The sequence below is a fragment of the Mesoplodon mirus genome, assembly GCF_964341445.2.
Source record: "Mesoplodon mirus genome assembly, chromosome: 3".
NCBI lineage: Eukaryota > Metazoa > Chordata > Mammalia > Artiodactyla > Ziphiidae > Mesoplodon > Mesoplodon mirus.
In genome coordinates this window covers 1197476-1218536 of record NC_138978.1, presented here as the reverse complement: position 1 = coordinate 1218536, position 21061 = coordinate 1197476, and positions in this window count along the sequence as shown.

Here is a 21061-nt window from a genome sequence, read left to right as displayed (position 1 = left end):
CCTGATGCCCAGGCTGGGCCAGGGCCGCCCACTACTCTCCCTCCTCCCCAGCCCCACCTGGACAGTGCCTAGGACCCGAGATGGCTGAGAAGGTGGAGTATGGAGACGCCCAGAAACGTGCAGGGGGCTCAGTGGGGCGAGAGCGAAGGCAGGGTAAGAGTGAAGGAGCCCCCGCAGGTCCTCGGGAGCCAAGCCCGGCCAGGATGGGACTCCTACCGGGAGGCCCCACGACATTCACACCAGTGGGTGCTCACGGCAAGGGCCTGGCGAGCAGGGCTGGGGGCTTCCTTCTGCCCTCTGCCCATCCCCAGCCCTCCAAGGCTTTCCTGAGTGACAGCTGGGCTGGGTGCGGGCAGGTGGGGAAAATTCCTGGGCACCCCGCGTGGGCAGCACCTCCTACCTGCACACCTTTCTCAAGCAGCATGGGGCCCTGTTGGGGGGAGGGGTGGCTCCTCTCACAGGGACAGAGATGCCGGTCCTGGGCACAGGGAGATTCCAGCAGCCCACAGGGATGTGCCCTCTGTGCCCAGGGGACACGGCTGAGAGCCCAAGAGCCAGGGACAGAGAGACACACAGACACTCAAACCCAGAGACAGAGACGCGGAAACCAAGGGCAAGGACCAGACAGGGAACCCGGGCTTGCTCCTTCCTGCACGAAACCAAAACTGAAATGCAAATCAGAAACCTCGAGAGAAATCTCCATTCTGCGTCAGAGACTCCAAGAATCTGTGGAAGGAGGCCACAGGACCTCTGGGCAGGCGGGACTCAGGGCCTCCAGACAAGGAGGCTGCACGTGGTGTGTGGTGTGTGGACGTGCCTACCATGCCCACCAGGTCCTCCGGGGGCAGCTTCAGCAGCCAGGGCAGACAGCCTGCCCCCCGCCCCGCCCAGCATCGCCCCCGCTGAGAGCCACCCCGGCCACCCTTCCTTACCTGTGTCTCCCAGACGGGCTGCTATCCAGGCCTCCCCTTCACCCCCTCTGGCCTCTGGACCTCCCTCTGAGGCCCCCTACCCGTGCTGCTCCTACACAGGCCTGAGAGTGCTACTCCGGTTCAAAACCCTCAGGGACTCTGCTCTCCTGTCACTCGACACAGATCCCTCGGCCTGGTACCCAGGGGGCCCCACCCACTGGCCTCCACCCCTCCCACTTGGCTCCAAGGCCTGGAGTGAGGCCCCCTCCTCCAGGAAGCCTTCCCTGGTTCCCTCATTCCACGTGCCACGCCCCCCGAGACTGCGTCACAGAACTTCCCTTGAGATGTCACAGGGGCCTTGCCCTTGTTTCGAGTCTGTCTCCAGCAAGATGATCCCCAAACACACCAGCTAGCCTGGCAGCTAGCCTTGGGCATGTCTGCTTGCCAGAGTGACCTGCTGCCCCGTGTACCCAGAGACCATCCCCGTGGGCAGCGTTGCCCGGCTCTGGGTGTAACAGGTGGCCCCAGCGAGAGCCCAGCTCAGAAACCTTTCTGCAGCTGGAGGTCACCAGCGAGCACACAGGGCCCAGAGACACACACACAGAGGCAGCAAGAGGCACGGCAAGTGCCATGGGCAAAACGAGGGCACGCTCACCAGATCGATAAGCTGAATCGGCTGAATGTGCAATTCTCACCCGCTGAATTTAGAGAGCGTGTTTCAGTTTTCACCAGCAGCTGGTCTTAAGACGTCTAGTTCTCAATCAGAACTCAAGACAACCTGCAGAATCAGATCCAGCTCTCCCGTCTCCTGCTTCCTACACACGGAGCCCGGGGCGGCCCTGGCCAGGCTGGTGTCAGCCTGGGTGGCCGCCAGGCACCTCCATGGGCACAGGAGGAGGGCTGGCCCACCTGCCCTAAGCCCCCACGGCACTTTGCTGCACCAAGGTGGTGCCGACTGGGGGGCATGTCTGATGGGCCAGAGGTCTTTGTGGGCACTGCCAGCCCTTAGGAATCATTCATTCCTGACCCCACCTTTCCTTTGAGGGGGAAGCTGAGGTGCAGAGAGAGGAAGGCACCTGCCCCAGGCCTCCCGAGACCAGATATCCTGCCCCCAAAGGACCTCTTTCATTGGCAGGGGTGGGCGTTTCCATCTGGGTCTGGCAGGACGAGGATGGGGCCCCTGAGCTGGGTCAGGACTGAGGGGGCCTGGTCAAGGCCACGTCTAATACGGCCATCCACAGGGCCAGAGCCTCGGCTCTCCCAGGACAGCCTGGACCCCTGGGTCAGGCAGTGCAGCCACATCTGAGTGCAAGAGGTAGACCATGTGAGCAACCCCCGTGGAGGGGGCTCTCACGTCCTGGGACCTGCAGGGGAGGTGCCTGTGGACGGGGAGGGTGGGAGGCTGGTGGGCAGGGGGGTGGGAGTGTGGAGGGCTGCTCCCAGCGCAAGAGCCAAGGCCAGCTGGGGAGAAGAGAGTCGGCAGCCACAGCTCACGGCCAACGTGGATGTGGAGGCCAGCTGGCCAGGGAGGGGGGGCCGGGGCTGCGGTGGGGGGCGGGGAGGCGGGCAGAGTCCTTGACCTGCCCAGACGGGGGGTGGCTGGAGGTGCCCTCTCCTGGCCCTGGGCGGGGGTAGGACAGGATGAGAAGCACAGCTCACTGCCCATCCTCCCTGCGGCCACCCCAACACTCAGCGCCCACCACTGCCTTCTCCCCTAGCTGGGGGCCACTGGCCTGGGGAGAGCAGGGAAGGACCTGGGTGACGGGGAGGGACGCGCGTGGGGGAGGGGAGCGTGCCTTGGAGAGTGGGAGGGAGCAAGAGAGAGGGGGTGGCCCAGGGGACGCTGGGCCCGGCCCCCTCTTCTCACCCCACGCCCAAACCCCTGGCCTACTGCACCCACCACTGTTATGAACCGGCTATGGCTCTCACGCAGCAGCCAGCCCGTCTGCGGGGTGACGGCTCCGTTCGTCCATTCATTCATTCATCCATTCACCTTTTTGTTCTTTCATTCCTGCAACCACTGACAAACACCCTCTGTGAGTCCCCAGGGTGCCCGGCGGGTGGCTAGGAATTCAGTGGGCCCCCATCCCAAGAGCCCTACCCTGGAGGCCTCGACCAACTCGCCAGTTTAAGAAAACGGTCACAGCTGACACTAGGCGGCTTCCTGGCACAGCAGGAGGGGTCCTCGGGTGGGAGGGACCGAGCAGAGGGCTGGGCGGCGGCGAGGCAGGAAAGGGATGCGGGGGCCAGATCACAGAGGGTCTTAGAGACAAAAGTGAGGAGGTGTTCTGGAGATGGGTCCAGAAGATCATTAAGACAGATGGCTGGGGGGGCGGGGAGAGGAGAGGGGGAGATGGGGGGCTGTGGGAAGCAGGCAGCCTGGCTGCAGGCCTTCCTCAGCGGGGCCGGGACACCCAGGCGGCTCAGACAGGCAGGGCCGCAGAGGTGGAGGGAAGTGCGGGGACCTGACACCGAGGAGAGGACGGAGAGGACGTGGGCTCCGGGGTCGGGTGCTGTCCTCTCAGCCTGGAAAGCTGCGGAGGCTCTGACGGCCACTTCTCATGCTGCTGAGCTTGAGATTCAGGCAGAATAGTCCAGCTGGCCTTGGGAGGTCCAAGGTGCACCCGGCCAGGAGTGGGGCCTGGGCACCGCGAGCGGGGTGACCCCTGGTGGACCTCGAGTCTCTGGGGCAGGCGACCATGCTCAGAGAGGAGGGGGCCCGAGCTGGGCCAAGTGATGCCCGGTTGCTGCCCAAGTGCACCCCTCGTGTCTGGCTTGAAAGAAAGCAGAACCCGAAGCCCCTCATGCAGGGCCTGCTCGGGTCCAGCACCCTGTGCCGACACACGCTGAGGGCTGCCTGTCCCCAGTCCACAGGGCTGTCCAGCCCAGAGGGAGGGCTGCCCAGCCCAGAGGGAGGGCTGCCCAGCCCAGAGGGAGGGCAGAGGCTCTGGGCTCTGGGCTCCGGTGTGAGTCCTGGCGCAGAACCCTGGGAGGGGCCGAGCAGGACTTCATGCCCCCCTCGCTCACTCCCCACCCAAGGGGTGTCCTTCCTGGCCCCAACCCCTCCTCACCCAGCCAGACTCAGGAGAGGCCATGCCCTGGGCAGCCCTGTGTTCCCCGGGCCCCAGTCTGCAGGGGCGGAGCAGCAGGGCACTGGGAATAGCCAGCCAGCCCAGCCTGCACGGCCAGCCACCCCCAGCTCTCCCAAGCGACAGGGCCTGCAGGCGACCGGGTGGCTCAGCTCAGGGAGCTGCTGCCCCCAGGCGAGATGGCGGAGAGGGGTCCTCGCTTTCTCCAGGCCAAAGAAGGAGACTCCCAGGGCCCCACGCCAGGCACGGCAGGAGCCCCCGAGGTTGGGCCCCACCAGGCCCGGGCTGGGCCTCCTGTAGCAGCGGGCCTGACCCCCAAAGACTGCAGAAACCCAGGCTCCCCTGTCAAATCGCAGCAGCGCCAGTGCAGAGTCACCTCCCACACGAGCCCCCTCGGTGAGTGGCTGTCCCCAGCACTGCCCTGCCTAGGCTCCATACACCAGGAGGTTCTGCCACCCAGGGAGCCCTGTCGGGGCCTGGGCCCCTTCCCCAGTCCCTGCAGAGAATCCCCCCGTCCCGCCACCCCTAACATCCCTCACCTTACAAACCCAAAGCAGCTACTGATAAGCTTGCTGCTGGCCTGGCTGGCTTCCTCTGGCCAGGTTGGCTGGGTAGGGCGGTAGGAGGGCCAGCCCCCAGCACTGGTCAGCTCAGAGGAGTCCCAGGTCCAGTGCATTGGGCCCCCTGCTCCCCTGGCCCAGGACCAGGTTTCCTCCTGCAGGAAGCAGCACCCAGGCCCCCAGCTGCAGCTTCAGCCTGTCCACGGGCCCCAGCCCTCCTGAGGACCAGCCCCCAGCTCCACTCCTGCTTCTAACTGCAGCAGCCCCTTCCCTACACCCTGATGTGGAGGCCAGCGGTCCGACCCCCTTCCCAGGCTGCCCTGGGCTGCCTGCTCCCCTGCAGACTGGGCAGGATGGTCTGGGGCCCTCCTGCCCATCTGCCATCAAAGCCAGGTCTCTGTCCCTGGGCCCAGCCCAGTTCTAACGCATGCCGGATAGTTAGGAGCTGCAAGCCCCACACTTCTCAGAAGAAATCTCCCCCGTGCAGCAAGCTCGGGGCATGGGGGACCCCCCATGCTACCCCCGAGTGTGGAGGCTTGGGCATCCCTGTGCGCCCAGGCCCAGGGTAGATGCCCGAGGACAAAAACAACTCATGGCTTCACCCACACAACCTGCCCAGGATTCATGATGACAAGGAACATCCGTGCATGTGGCACCAGGGAGAGGGGCCCGCTGGATCCCAGAGAGGGGACAGGACCAGAAAGGTTCTGTCCCCCGTCCCCTTGGCTAGGAAACCCCACAGTCAAGTGCTTCTCTGCTTGCTTGGGTGGAGTGTTTCCTGGAAGAAAGACCCTCACCACACTTTCCGAGACTGGAGAGTCAAATTGGCCAGCTGACCCTTTGGGCTGCCTGTTAGAACTGTGCATAAACCGAGAGTTAATAGGCCACGAGACAGCGCCCGAGGGAAGCAGATGAACTCGCAGTACTTGGACTTAGTAACTTGTACTTTATCTACTCAGAGGCAGGGTTTGGTTTTGCTCTTCCGAACCAGGCTGCATTCTGTATTCGTGAGGATTAGGACCCTCTGAGCAAGGGGAGCACGCCCCTGCCCAGAGGCCCCCAGGGGTGTCCAGAGAATGAAGGAATCCAAAGCTGCTATTGTCCAGGAAGCCGTGCTTGCTTTTCCCAGGCGCAGATTGCCCTGAAGGTGAGTCCACGTGTCCTGCATCCTCCGGAAAGGCCTCTGGCCTCTCAGCAGGTGAGGCTGATTCTGGAAAAGCAGCGGGGGAGGCCGGCTCGAGTGCACCAGACACCGAGGCTGCCCAGGAAGATGAAGGCCGGAGCTTCAAAGAGCTCGGTGAACATCAAATGCCAAGGCCGCCGTGCTTCCAAGGAGACGACCAGAGGCACAGACCAAGACGCGAGCACGAGTCTTCCTAGCAGCCAGCGCTCATGAGGTTCCTGGATGCTCAGCAAGGCCCGAGGGGCCTGGTCCACCAGAGTGAGAAGGCCATTAAAATGCAGGCTCCAGAAGAAGACGCCAGGTTAGAAGGGAGCCAGCGGGTCTAAGCCCCCAGGGCCAGGCTTGTGGGCTTGTTGGGGGGGGCGGTGGGGACAGAGAGACGCAGCTGGTAACCTGGAGCAGTTAGAAACCCACGCACACAAGGGCTCAAGGAAGGTGATGTATTCTGTACTTTCCAAAGCATCTCCTCGGAGCAAGTCCTGCTTCCACAGCCAGGAAGAAAGAAAAACAGGCGAGGCCAACATAGAGCCGGCGCGAAGTCCCAGGGAAAGCAGCGGATCCGAACACACTGTGAAGCCCCCAGAGCTTGCACTCCTGCCATGTGGACTTACACGAGTCCCCTCCCCTAGCCTCATGGCTCAGAGGCTACAGCCGCCCAGCCCCTCCAGCCCCAGGCCAATAAGGACTCAGACTCAGACACACGGTCCAGCGCCCCAGCGCTGTAAGACCCAGTGTGGTGAGGGGCCAGACCCACCCCCAAATCCATATCCTCAGGGCAGCTCATTTGCATTCTCCCATCCTTAGGCCTGTTGAATGGGATTAAGTAGCTCTAAATGAACCCTGCTACCAAGGGCGCAGGAGAATGGGGTGAGAAGACGGCACAGTGGGGGTGTGGCCGTCCTGCTGCCCCAGCCGTGGGCCTGGTCCCCACACTGTCCACCCACCCAGGCCCAGCGGGAGCTGGCTTCTCTCCAGAGTGCACGGGCTCTGCTCTGGGCCAAGGGCCCAAGGCCGAGATGAGAGCCACAGCGCCACGGTAACACCAGCCACACTCACTGCCCGGGCTGGAGCAGGGCTTGTCCCCATCGTGGGCGCGTGGACGCAAGTGGCCCCGAGTAACGTCACGGGTGCCACCTGCACCCGGCCCCAGAGCCCAAGTAGCCAGGGCTCCAGAGCGGCCCCCGGGCCCACGCCTCTCGGGCACCGCTCTGACCCGCGGCCCCCCCGCCCCCCACCCGGTCTGCCGCCTGGGGACAGAGCTGGCTTCAGCCAGGACAGGCACTGCAGCGCAGAGGAGCCCGGATGTGCTTCAGTCCAACGCAAGGAGCAGCCTCCTGGCCGCAAGGAGACCAACCGTCCCCAGGCGGCCTCCAGCACACACCGGCCCAAGGGCCTCCCCCGCCCTCGTGGCTGGGAGACCTCCCTTGCTCACAGGGGCTGCCTCAGGAGCCTTCTGGAAGGACTCCAGGGCCAGATCAGGCATCCCCCCCTAGCCCTGCCCTCAGCCCCACACCCAGCAGAGGACCTAGCCTGACGTCAGCATCAGCAAGCCAGGCATGGCGGGGACAGGGACCTCGGGGAGGGGGGGAGCAGGAGGAGGGGTCGGTAGTTTGAGGGTGGAGCCCCCTTTCCTCGACATCATAGCCCCTCCGCACGCCCTGAACTACAGGCTCCGTCCGTCCTGCTCCCCAGAGGAGCGGCCCGGTAGCCTCCCCTCCCCTCCGCTCCCCCGTTCCAACTACCCCTTCCTCTGGCGTCCATTCCAGACTGAGCTGAAAAGCAGGGCCCCGAGCCCAAGCAGGGGACTGAGCGCCTCTGAACAGACACCCACCCCTCAGGCAGAAGAGACCTGCCCTGTCCGGGCGCAGCTCGGGAATGTGGGAGGAACAAGTCCCAGCCGGCTCGGGGCCCACGGGGGCAGGGAGCACGGATGCCCACAGGCGTGCACACGCGCCATCGCCGCGCATTCCTGGGGCCTCGGCCGCCCAGGAAGAGCAGGCCTCCTGTGCGTGAGCACGTGCACACACACACACACACACATGCACACACACCCCCCACTGAGGTGCAGACCTGTCATCACACCCACAAGCCTGGTGCTGGCTGGCCGCCACGCAGACCCTCACCCGGGACCGTCCCAGGAGAGCTGAGTCAGGGTCCCATGAGCGGTTGTGTCCGCCAAGGAGGTGCCACAAGGAACCCCCTGCCCGCCCCGCCCCCCAGCCAGAGGTGGACCAGCAGAGGGCCCAGCAAACCAGCCAGAAATTCGCACCCCCCGGGGTCTCCCACTCCAGGTAGGCGAGATCCCAGAGCCCTTCTGACCATCCCCAGGCACTTGGCCCAACCACACACCTGAGAAGGAAACACTGCCGAGATGCCAGAGACAGGTCTGCGCCCACCAATGTGCTGGGCTGCCCCCCGGCTCAACCCATCCCCTCTCCCAGGTGCGCTGAGCTCCCGCCTCGTCCTGCAGCTCCTGAGTCAGGGCTGGCAGGCCCAGGGCCGGTAGGGGGGAGGCACACACTGACACGGCCTCAACTCCAACTCAGCCCAACATGCTAGACTCTCGAGGCAGAAAACAGCCAGGTGCCCTGGGCGGGGAGGGGATAAGCCCCCCACCTCCCGCAGGCCCAGGCCCAGCCTGGTATGTAAGTCTGCCATGCGGTGTGGGCATGGTCTCTCTGGCTGGACGTGCAGCCTGGGCTGCCCGGGGAGGACCAGGGCACCGCCAGGCACCACCCCACCCCCCCGCCTCAGGCAGGGGCTCTCGCACCTGGCCAGGTCCACCTGCACACCTGTGTGATTCCAAAAGTTGGGAGTCGAGATGCAGTAAACAAATGTTGGGTGTTGGACGTGAGAAGCACGGTGAGCCAGGGGTTGCTGCGGGGGGTGGGGGGGCACAGCCCCAGGACAGGTGGGACGTCGCCCTCCCCAGTCTGGAGGGTGGAGCGCGTGACCTCACCCAGCGGCGCCCCTGAGGTCTGTACGCTTTCCAGTCTGGATACTATCGTTTCATGGTTTTTAAAGTTGACAGAGAGAGAGAGAGAGCGGGGTCCTCGACCCACACAGCCCGCTTCCAGAGGCCACAAGTGTCCCGGCCAACAGGCCACAGGACACCAAGGCCTGGAGGCGCCACACGCAGCCAAGAGCCCGGCTGAGGCCCCTGAGCCAGCACAGGGCTCACACAGGTCTGACAGGCCGGGCGGAGCCGCGGGGGAGCTGGCTGCCCCCAAGCCACCTTCCAGATAAGTCTGCTTGTGCCTCTCCCCTGTGCCAGGAGACATCCCACTCCTGGCAGGCCGTGGCAGCCCCCCAGCCTGGAGGAGCAGGCGGGGCCCCTGTACCCTAGGTGCGACCAGGACGTCACGCCTGCCGGGGAACTGAGCCCAGAAGGGCATGGCCGTCTACCCGGCGGCCTCACTCACCCACAGGCAGAACGTTCGTGCTCAGGAAAGGCCGTCTGCACTCCAGATTGGGGCCTGGGTCCTCGGGCGAGGGCACCATCGTGGAAGGACCGAGGGCTCTTGGCACTGGGGCGGCAGGTGGGAGGTGGGACTGGCCTGGATCACCAGCTGAGGCCGGCTGTCTGAGGGAGGCAGGGAGAGGCTGCTCTGAGGTCCCTCTGCCCCGAGGGCCCCAGCGTCCTCTGCCGGGATGGAGGCTGGGCCTGCCGCTCATCACTCCTAGAGAGGCAGGGGCAGCGGGGCTGGTGAGTGAGGCCTGTCCAGCACCCAGGTTAGTGCTGGGCCGGAGTGCAGGAGGAGGCTGTACTGCAGCCCAGCTCCGCTCCCCGCCCCCTCCCCCAACAAGCAGCCCTTCAAGGTGGGGTGCAGGGCAGCCTGGCAGGGAGTCTGGCAGGAGGGCGACCCCACCTGGGACCCTGAGGCTTTGGACAAGGAGCAGATGCAGCCAGAGGGCGGGGGATCTTATCAGTGGCTGCAACACCGCAGTGTTGACCGTTTCTCTGTGCTGGGACTCCTTCCATAGCCCGATACATTTCAAAGGCAACGCAGAGTCACTTTACAGAGAGCAGCCAGCCCCCCTCTGTTGTGATGGTGCTCGATGCACTGGCCAGCCCTGGGCCACGCTGGGGCCTCACGGACCACAGGAGGAGCCCAAGGCTCAGGTGGGGCCCTCAGCCCTTTCTCCTGCCCTCAGGTCCCACTGCACTGTCACCCCCAGGTCTCACTGCACTGTCACCCCCAGCTCTGCAGTCTCAGGCCCTTCCAGCCACCACTCGGTCTGGGCAGTGGGTGGAGGCCACGCTGGCCTCCCAGGCAGCCATCGGCCCCGGGGCTGTCTGGCTGGGCTCCCACCACCCCCTCGTGGGCCCAGGCCCCGCCCGGCCTCCTTATGGCCTCCACAGAGGCTCAGTCCCGCCCTGGCCTCCGCACAGGACCCCCTGCTGCACCTTTCCAGCTCCTCCCCAACCAAGGCCCTCCTCGCTCCCCCAGGCCAGCTCCTTCCAGAGACTTCCTCTGTGCCCACTCCCTCCTCTGGGCCTCCTCCCTGGGGGCCACAGAGGGAGCACAGAGGCCAGCATGGGAGGCCTTGGCCGCTGGGCCCTGAAGCACTTCTGATGTGCCCAGGACGGAGCTTCTGAGGCCTGGCCCTCGGATGGACATCGGGACACCCGGGCCCCCAGACACCCGGAGCCACGCTCTGCCCAGGTGGGAAAAACAGCGGGGGTGGGGGTCAGCACCCCCTCCCAAGGGCCCCTCAGAGCCGCCCTACCTCGTGGCCCTTCTCCAGCCGCCCGGGAAGGAGGGCCCCGTGGCGGTGTGCCCTTCCTCCACCCTGGCAGGCTGCAGCCGCCAAGCCCTCCACCTGGCCCAGCCCCCCAATATCAGCAGCAGACCCGGAACCGGCTACCCCCCCAGGGCCCGACAGCCAGGGCCCCCACCCCAGAGCTGCCCATCCCCCTCCCTGCTCCCCCAGGATTTCCCTGGGGTCCTGCATGTCCCATGAGCACAGAGGGGATGCCACGCATCCCCCACTTGCCCACCCAAGCCCGGCTGGGCCCGCACAGCCCTCCACAGGCCCACTCCCTTCCTGGGCGCCCCCTCGTCGCTGCCCGGTTCCCGGGCTCACCTGCGGTGGCTCCCCCGAGCTGGCTGGACCATCACGGCCCCTTGGCCACACAGCCCGAGAGGCCGGCGCCAGCTCTGGCCGCTGAGCCAGCTACTGCCAGGGTTCCGAGCAGGCCCCATGCTTCCTGCCACGGCGGGAGCCCAGGAGCTGTGCCCGGACATGTCTGCCAGAGCGGGGCCGGGCATGGGGCTCAGGCTGGGCTGGCACAGTTGAGCCTAAGTAGGCCACAGCACCCACCAGGAGCTGAGGTGAGGCCGCAGAGGGCCATGGGGTCAGCGGTTGGCGAGCTGAGGCCCCGGCAGCACCAGCGCCTGTGAGCCCCGCGCCGCCCGGCCTTGCCCCCGAGCCACGCCAGGGCCCCTGACGGCACCCCTCACTTCCAGCCATGCTGGCCCCCGTGGGGAGGGGCTGAGGGTCAGAGGGGTTGCCTGGCCGTCCCCAGCTCGGCCCCTCGTCCTCTCACAGGCTGACCCCGGGCTAAGGAGGGGCACTGCCCCTCTCAGGCCTCCAGCCTCTGCTCAGACCCTGGCCCAGATGCCAGTGTCAGGCCTGGGAACTGGCTACTGCCCACGGGTGAGCAGTCACGGTGACATCATTCAGAGACAGGCCAGGTCAGGGGGCACAGGGCCGAAAGGTTTACTGGACTCCTGCCCCTCAGAAGCCGGCCGTTTAATCAGGGCCCTCGGCACAGGCCTGGATAGGCTGGAGGGTGGCCCGGCTGAGCCCAAGTGCCCAGGGGGCGACGCCCACACCCAGACTGGCGGATCCGCCTCCATAGAATGGCCTGTGCCCAGCCTCGAGGCCCCGGGATGGAGCGGCTGCCATCTAGCAAGTCCACAGCGCCCACCCGCCCTGCCGTCGCCCGCTGCGGGGGCCTAGGTGTCCCTCAGGCCCGGTCTCCCGGCCTGGATACTGGCTACAGCTTCCAGCCCAACCCTGCGGCGCCCCCTCACCAGGTTCCACAGAGCAGCGGGCTCGCAGGGAGAGTGCCACAGGGGCCACAGAGAGCCCCCTTCCGGCCACCCTCTCCCTGTTGCCTCCCTGTGTGAGCGCCCTGGAAGTGGGGCCGCCACATCCTCCACTGGCAGCGCTGGCATGAGAAGAATCCCACCCACCAACCCCAGCCCAGCTGGTGTGGCTGCCCTGGGCCTGGCCCCTAACATCCAGCCTTTCTAGACCCTCTGCCCAGGTCTCCCCTAGTGTCCACTCCATACTGGACACCTGGCCCGAGGCCCCCAAGGGCTGACACGGCACGATATCTGGGAATCAAAAGGAGGGCCCATCTGCTGCCCAGGGCCCCCCCCAGCCTTGCCCATCCCCCTCCCCGCTCCCCCAAAGCTGCCGGTGGGGTCTCCTCCCCAGGTGGGACCTTCACTGCCCAAAGCCTCCCCCGAAGCCCCCTCCCACACAGAGCCTGCTTATTCCCGCATCCCTGCCACCCCAGCACAGCCTCCAGGCTGGGAGTGGGGTCCAAGGTGGGGGAGCCCTGATGATGGGGCGACAGGTCAGGGCTCCCCTGTGGCCTGCGAGTCTGGAGCTGGACCCTCTACCAGGAGCCACCTGCTGCCAGAGCCTCCCCTGTGCCCCACCCTGGACCTAGCGGATGAGGACGCAGAGAATGGAGGCTGGACCGCGACAAGCCCAGCCTCCCCCTCGAGTGGGTCAAGCCAGCCAGAGCCCAGCGCAGAGGCTGTCACGCAGGGCCCGCCAGGCCGCACACGTCAGCAGCCCTGACCGCGAGGCCGGGCGGGAGTGACTGGGAGATGCAGCCACACGCCTGGGTCCAGGGGCTTCGTGGAGCAGGACCCTTGCCCGGGGACAGGAGGGAAGGGCTTTAGTTGAGGGCAAGTTCTGGGTAAGAGCAGGGATCACTCAGCCAGGGCACGTGTGTGCAGCCTGGGACCCGGCCGCCCTGCTCCAGAGAAAGAGCCCCTCCAGGCCCCAAGGGATTGGGGGGGGGGCGCGCGGATATCCAGAGCAGCCCTGTCAGGTCGGGGAGCTGGAGGCCCCGGGGTTGGGGACACACACTTGGAACAACACGGCATTAGAAGGAGGAAGAAAGAGAGTCTCGCAGGAGAGAGATGCGTCTCGAGAGCACAGTGCCGAGCAAAGAAAGCAGAGCTCAGAAGGCGGCAGACGACCAAGGCCCCGCCACAGAGCACCGCTTCCCCAAGTGTGGCCCACGGAACCCCAGGGGTCCCCCAAAGCTTTGGGGGCCCATGAGTTCTGAACTATTTTCATGATTCCACCCTCCTTCCCCGTGCTGACGTTTGCACAACAGCGGGTAACACTCCGCACAGATCAAGGCTGCGGGACCACAGCCGCATCACCTCCTGCATCACTGCGCGCTCAGGATGAAACAAAGAAAACGCCGTGTCCCTGAGCCCGTCCTCGACAGAGCAGTAAGAGTGACAAATTTGATTAAACCCCACCTCTGGGTTCGCCTCTCTCTAGTATTCTGTTCGAGACCACGGGGAAGGGCTCCCGAGTACACACAGAGCTGCCGCCCCCGAACTGGTCGCAGACACAGCCCACAGACACCATTTTTTTACCCGAAAGAACAGCTGGCAAACTGGCTATGCCGTACGGGTGTGCAGACATCTGGCAGAAGTTTCCTCAAAAACAAGTGAAGTAAGCACGCCACTTCAAAAGAAAATAAATAAAATGACAGGATCTGTCGCAAGGATCAAAGCCACAGCTTAAGTGAACATCAGCATTTGGAAGAATTTGAATCCACCACTGTGAGTCTGACAGTTTCCAGACAGTGAAGCCTTTTTCTCATGAGAGCGGTGGTGTTAATGTGCTCTAATGAAACGTGTCAACATTTGGAAAATCCACCGAACTCAGCAGACCAGTATTTCCCAGATGACCAAGACAGGGTAATCCAAAATCACTCACAGGTGAAGATCCTTTCCAAGCGAAAACCAGACTAGTGGGTGTTAGCGTAACAGAGCCCCTGATGGCCGTTGATAGGGATGCAGCTTTCACATCTCAGCTCCCTTAAAGAAGCTCCATTGGTTCAGTTTTGGCGGAGCATCCGAGAATATCCACCGTTACCTGAGTGGGCAGATTTCCCCATAGTCTTCACCACAACGCACTGGGACAGATGGAATGCTGTGTTCTCTACCCAAACACGACAGAGATTTGCAACAATGTAAAAAAATGTCACTCTTCTCACTGAATTTTTTGTTTGGGAAAAACCAGTTATTTTCATAAAATGTTATTTCTATTAACGTGTAATTACTTGATTGTTATTTTTAGTAAGGCCTCATCCATAACTATTTTTTTTAATGATCACTTTTACGTTCTATTGTGGTACCTGTCAGGTGATCATAACCAGGGGTGTGCTGGGCGAGACTGACCAACCACCTCTCGGGGGAGGAAAGCCCTGAGGATGGTGTTTGCTGATGTCCGTGGTGTAAGCACACCCACCGCAGCCAATTTCAAGCTATGCCCGTGAGATTACTGAGCGCGGAGTTGGGAAGAAATGGGCGACATTCCATCCCCTGGGATTTCCAGTCCTCAGATGGAACAGACACAAACCCTATCTAGACAAGAACATGGATAATAGTAAGATGTGAATAATTAGGAAGTGCTAAGCTTTGAGTGTTGATTGCTTGTGCTTTTATATAACTTATATGGTTTACGTAATTTGATTTTAATAATGGCTGTGTTTAACAGCCAGCTCCCAGGATTACTGGAGGTCTCACAGCCGGCTCTGGCCAGCTCTCTCTCCACTGGACACAGAGCTCTTCGGAGTCCCCAACAATTGTTCAGAGTGGAAAGGGGTCCAGAGACCAAAACCTTTGCACCGCTAACATTGATATGGATCAAAAATAATTGCAACACAAAATGTGGAAGCAACCTGAGTGTCCATCATGTCCATAATAGATGAATGGATAAAAAAGATGTGGTACATATACACATGGAATATTACTCAGCCATAACAAAGAATGAAATAATGCCATTTGCAGCAACATGGATGGACCTAGAGATTATCATAGTAAGTGAAGTAAGTCAGACAGAGAAAGACAAATACTCTATGACATCACTTATATGTGGAATCTAAAAAAATACAACAAACTAGTGAATATAAGAAAAAAGAAGCAGACACACGGATATAGAGAACAAACTAGTGGTTACCAGTGGGGGGAGGGGTAATGTGGGGATGGGGGACTGGGAGGTACAAACTATTGGGGGTAAGATTGACTACAAGGATGTGCACAACACAGGGAATAGAGTCAATATCTTGTAATAACTGTAAATGGAGTACAACCTTTAAAATTGTATTAAAAAAACTTGTAAGGTAAGTGCAACCAAACACAGTATGCATTCTGAAAAATAACTAAAACAAAAGGTGCACACTGAACACCCACCAGAGTGCGTCCCAAGAAGGGGCTGGATGGGGTGAATGTAATCAGTCAACCATGCACCAATCAGTCAAAAGCAGGGCTGGGATGTGAAGAGGAGTGGTGCCCAGAGCGCTCTGTGCCCGAGGCCTGCAGAAGACATTGCTGTGGAAGTGGGCGTCTCCAGGTCAGAACTTGATTTGAAGCCTGCCTCTTCGTAGCCAAGAAATTCTCCCTGAGCTTTGGTTTCCTGGCCCGTAAAGCAGGTGCACAGAGAGCCCTTCCCCAACAGGAGATGGCAGGTGCCGTGTCCACCAGCCAGGTCTGGAGGAGCCCAGCCTGGCAGGTGGGCACAGACCCTTCCGTGTCTTCACGCTCTGAGACCCCTGCCCTTGGGGGCACTTTCCCCACCCCTGCACCAGGAGCACACCCCACAGGAGCCGGGCTGCAATCACTGGGGTCCACCCCATGAACAGAGATGGGCCCTGGGAGCGCCCCCATCCTCCCGGCAGCTCCAGCCCCTCTGTGCTGCCTGAGCCCCACCCTCTCCACGAGAGCGTCACTGCCAACCTCCGTGCTCCGCGAGAATCTGCAAAGTGTGGCGAGGTCAGTCTCCACGTCACAGTGGCGGAGAGTGCTAAATGGGTCAAACTGCCCCCCGGGGCCAGAGGAAGGGCCCCAAAAGGGACAGCAGGGGTCCCGCCTGGACCACCTCCATCAGACGCCAGCTCCCCGCGGCCCCGAATGGAATCCTGAGTCTTCGGGCGGGATGGTGTCTGTTGAGTGGAAGAGGTAAGTCAAGGCTTGGGGTAGGCGACTGGGAGGAGGAAGGCACAGGGCATGTCCCTGCGTCCCTGTGTCCTTAACCCAAGGACACAGAGCTCCTGACCAGAGCCCCAGGGGCGGCTGGGGGGGCCCTGCACCCACCCTCACCCCACAGTAGTACCCAGGCTGGCAGGGAGGAAGGTCTTGCTCGCCACAAAGGTCCAGTGTCGGGGAGGGTCCGAAGGGGCTCAGAGGGGGAGCCATCTGCAGGAGGGGCGCCTCAGGCAGAAAGGGCAGCAAGTGCAAAGGCCCTGCAGCCAGAAGGGCTCGTCTGGCCCCTGGGGCCCAGGGCTGGCTTGGAGTCCCCAGTCCCAGTCCAGCTTCCTCAGACAGAAGCCCCCTCCCTCCCCCAAGGGAGCTGAGGGAAGCATTTCTGGGCTCCTCCCGGCTCTGCCATCTCCACGGGCAGGCCCCCGACCCCCTTCCTCCGTCACCGTCCTCACGCCCCCAGGGGAAGCCGGCTGTGGCCCCCACGCCCCACTGCCGGGTGGGCATCAGCCCCTCCCTCTGCCGGCCTCCGGCCGTGTCCACCACTCTCATCCAGAGGCCGGTACCTGCTCGCCCCTCCATTTTCCCCTGGCTGTCTGTTGTCTCTTGAAATTCAGCGGGAAACTCAAGGCCAGGCAGAGAGGACAGACCCCCGGAACAGCCCCGAGCTGGGGTGGCCACCACAGACCCCTTCTCGGAAGAAGGCGAGGACCACGGCCTGGGGGGCCTGGCATGGGGGCTGCTGGGACCCCCAATAGGAGCGGATCCAGTGGCGGGGAGAGTGGAGGGGGACCCGGAGGGAGCATCCCCTCTGAGAAGTTTTGTGTCTGGAGGGGCAGAAGTGGCGGGGGGCGGGGAGGGGGACTGGTGTTTGGATGAAGGGGGAGCACAGGGGACGCTGAGGTCACACTTGGCACCCAGTGAGGGTGCCGGCCACAGCTGCCACAGCCAGGGGGAGAAAACTAAAGACGCACCCTGGGGCCCCCACTCAGCTCTGGCCTCTGGGGACGGGGCGGGGGGCAGGCGGGGGATCCGGAGCCTCCTGCTGGGGACCCCGACCCCTGGCCTCCAACAGACCGGGAGCCACTGTCTCCACACAGCGCCTTGCAGGAGAAGCCCCGGGCCACGCCGGGCCACGCCGGGCCACACGCCGGGCCACGCCGGGCCACGCCGGGCCACACCAAGCCAGGCTCCTACGCTTCTGCCTCGGGGAGCCCCCGTGGCGCATGCTTGCAGCCCCCAGGCCCTGGTTGCTTCCTGACTGTCACGTCTGAAGTGAGGAGGCTGTGGGCCTTCAATAGCATCAGCTCTTCTACTTTGAAAGTAAACACCCGAGGCTACAGAGGGGCCGTGAGAAGCACTGGCCGTTGGCAGCTACCGGTCGCTGTGAATCAGGACAAATCCCCCCAAACCCAAAGTCAGAACCACGTGGACGCAGAGGTGGAAGCCAGCGCACAGTGGTTGCTTCCAGCCCCAGCCAGCAGGGCGCCGGCAGGGCAGGCCGTGGCCTCGGGTTCCCGGCGAGCACGAGCCGTGTGTGTTGCCCGCCACGCACTGGGGCCTGTCTACTCGCTCTGGCCTCGGAGCTCGGTCCACATAGACACCCTGAGCGCTGCCGCATGCCAGGCACCCACTGGGAACAGACAAGGCAGCCAGACAGGAGACGTCCTCGGGGACTCTCGTCACCGTCACCCGAGTCCACAGACCAAGTACTGCTGCTGCTGAGATGCTTGCAAACCTCTGAGGCCCTACCACCCATGGCCCCCACGCCACCTCCCAGCAAACCCTGAGCAGCTCAGCCCCCGGGGCCCATCCGTGAGAGGAGCCACAGCAAGCCTCGGGCTGCCCCACGCCGTCTGCGCCACACACGCGTGGGTCCCGGGGGCTCCCTGGCCCAGGATGTAAGGCTCTCTATCCTCCATTTGGCAGGTGAGGACCTGCCCGAGGTCACACCTCCAGCACAGAGGTGGCATCCCCCGTGGCTGCCCCCATTAGGAGGATGCCGTCATGGGGACAGTGACATGGGGGGAGGGCGTCTCCAGGGAGCGTCCAGCACAGCCCCCTCCACGAAGAGCCCCCAAGCAGGCCTGACCTCCATGTGCCCGTCCACACGTGGAGCCCCCAGTGGATGCCCTTCCCTGGGCCGGAGTGAGGCGAGCGTGTGGGTGACCTGCGCCAGCCGCTCTCAACACCCCTGCCCAGCCAGCAGCCTCTCTCAGGCCACCCTGGCTTTGCCTAGTGCCCACGAATCCTCACTCTCTGGGTGCCCCACTCCACAGGGTCCTGGCTTCTCCCCCCTCCCTCCAGCCCCAGGGGAGGCAGGGAGGATGGCCTCTGGTCTGGGCGGAGCCCTCCCTCTCCTGCCAGTGCAAAGCCTCCTCCTCCAGGAAGTCCTCCCGGATCACCTTTTCTTTGGGCCCTTAGTGTCCAGGCCTTAGTTACCAACCAGCTCAGCCCCAGATGATGATTGCACTCACACCACCTCCACCCACCCTGGCATCAGGCAAAGCCGTTGGGATCCAGACATGGGACCAGACAGACCTGGGATTCACCCTGCGCCTGCTTTGGACCAGGCATGGCCTCTCCGAGCTCTGACTCTTAGCTCTGCCACATGGATGGTGCCCCTCCCTCCTTGGCCCCTCAGGCTCCAGATTCCTGTCCCGCCCCCTTGAAGCTCTGACAGTGGCCCACGGCCCCGGAGTCCCAGCACACCGTTGGGCCAGGAATCGTGCCTGTCTGTCCCAGGCCAGCACAGGGACAACCGGCCCTGGCCACCGGCAGAGTCCCTGGCCAGCCCCTGTGCCCTGAAATTGCTTGACATTACTTCCCAGACCAGCCCAAGCCCCAGGCAGCCCCTGTCCTGCCCCACCTAACAAGCCCCTGGCAGGGCACCTCTCTGGGTCCTGCAGCAGGGCCTTCCCACCCATGCACCGGGCGAGGCCTCTGCCCAAGGGGCTGGTGGGAGTCCCAGCTCGGTTCTGAGGGGCCGCCCACCTATGCTCATGGCCTCTCCCACCCCAGGCGGCCTGAGCCCACCCTGTGCCCACTGCATCCCCGCCCCACGCACCTCCCCCACGCACCTGCACCTCGGGGCCAGTTCTGCGGCTGCCTGCTGGGGTGAGGTGTGTTCCCAGACCTCCCAGCCGCGGTCACCACCGCCAGCTGGAGGAGCCTGTTCTCCAGGTTTGTCCGAGGGAGTGCTGCGCCCTAAAGGTCAGTGGGGGGCGGCGGGCTCTTCCCCAGTCTCTCCACCCGCCCAGGCGCTGGCTGCAGGGAAGGGGAGAAACAGGCTAGTCCACCCTCTACGCCCCACAGAGGGCGCCACCTCTGCTCCACACGCCAAAGGCACCTGCCCAGCCATGGACGCAGGCCCACAGCCAGGCTGGTGCCCAGCAACCCGTGTCTCTCCACCCCCACCACCGGGTGGGCATCTCAGCCTCAGTTGCCCCTCTGCCATTCTCCGACAGTGAGAAATACTCGCTCCTCCTTATAGGGTGGGGATACACGGGGTCCAGCGAAGGCTCTGCCTGGGAGCACCCCACCCCACAGTCCCAGGACAGGAGTGCACCCAGCCCGGTGTCCGGCCGGCCTTGGATGACCCTGAGCCCTGGGATTGGGCGGGAGGGGTCACACAGTGAGACTGCCTCGGCTAGAATCAGGGGCCTCGAGCCGACCCACCTTGCCCCTCCCCTTCCTTCCCCCGACAGGTGCTCCCGAGCCAGGCTCGATGGCACAGCAGCCACCCAAGCAAGAAGCCCGTGTTGGGTGAAGCCGGCCTCCCAGGAAAGGGACACAGACCAGCTGGCCACTGGCTTGCCCACCAGTCTGCTGGGTGGAGCTGTGGGAGGGTGGGAGATGAGCGGGGGAGCTGGGAGAGTGAGGGAAGCAGCAGGGCCATGCCCCCGCCCCCCGAAGCCGGGCTCAATGACTGTCCTGGAGGAGGGACCGATCTGACAATGGAAGTGAATGAATTTGGTGGTGATGTAATCGGGAAGAACATTTGTATTCTACTACAAGTTAATCACTACAGGGATGTTGCCTGTAAGTGTAAATTCTACATAATGGCCCATCTCTGGGAACCCTGCTTCCCAGGTAATGAGCATTCAGCTAAAATACCTTTGTTTAGCTCACAGGAAACATCCTGACCAGGGCCACGTGTGAATGACTGCAGGGAGGAAGAAATTCACACACCCCCTCCGGAGGCTGACCGGAACCAGGAAATGTTTGACTTTATTCCCTCCCCTTTTAGTACAAAAGGAGCCTGAATTCTAACTCAGGCACAATGGTTCTTTGGAGCACGAGCCCACCATCTTCTTGGTCTGCTGGCTTTCCAATTAAACTCATTATGCCTTGTCCCAACAACTCATCTATTATTGGCCTGTTGTGCAGTGAGCAGTAGGAGCTTAGACTCAGCCTGCGTCTGCTGATGCGCACAGAGTATACGCTTAATAAACATCAGCTCGTTATATCGGCATCTCCATTCCGGAGACCAGAAAACTGAGGCCCGGAGGACAGACAGTGCGTGTGAGAGGTCCCAGTGGATGAGGTCACACAGCCGAGGTCACAGCAGGTTCCTGGCTCAGCACGCTCGGTTTGTACACAGCAGTGGACGTCAGGGCCCCACGCTGGGGCTGGACCCCGGTCAGATACCTCTGCCCGTCGCGGGTGGCCGCTTCCCCGAGTTTCACACGGCTCTTCCCCTTCCTGTCCCAGGACCCAGGTCAGAAGTCACACGGTGAGGCCTCCAGCAAGAGCCCTCGTCCCTCCAGCCCATCCGGAATCCCAGAGCCCGAGAATACAGCGGGGAGCGCACAGGGCTCGGGTTCGCCTGGCTGGCAGGGGACCCGGAGAGCTGACTTCTGATGAGGCAGGGACTCCTGTCTGTCCCTCCCACCCACTTTCCCTCTGAAACCACCTCGTCTCCCTCCCTGGCCGTGTGGCCATCTCTGCACCCGGCGAGTCGTCACTCTGATCTCCTGTGGTTCTGATCCAGATTCACTCTTTGGGGTGAAACTCACTCCCCGATCCATAATTCTACCCGCTCACGTGGTGGAGCAGATAGGCCCAC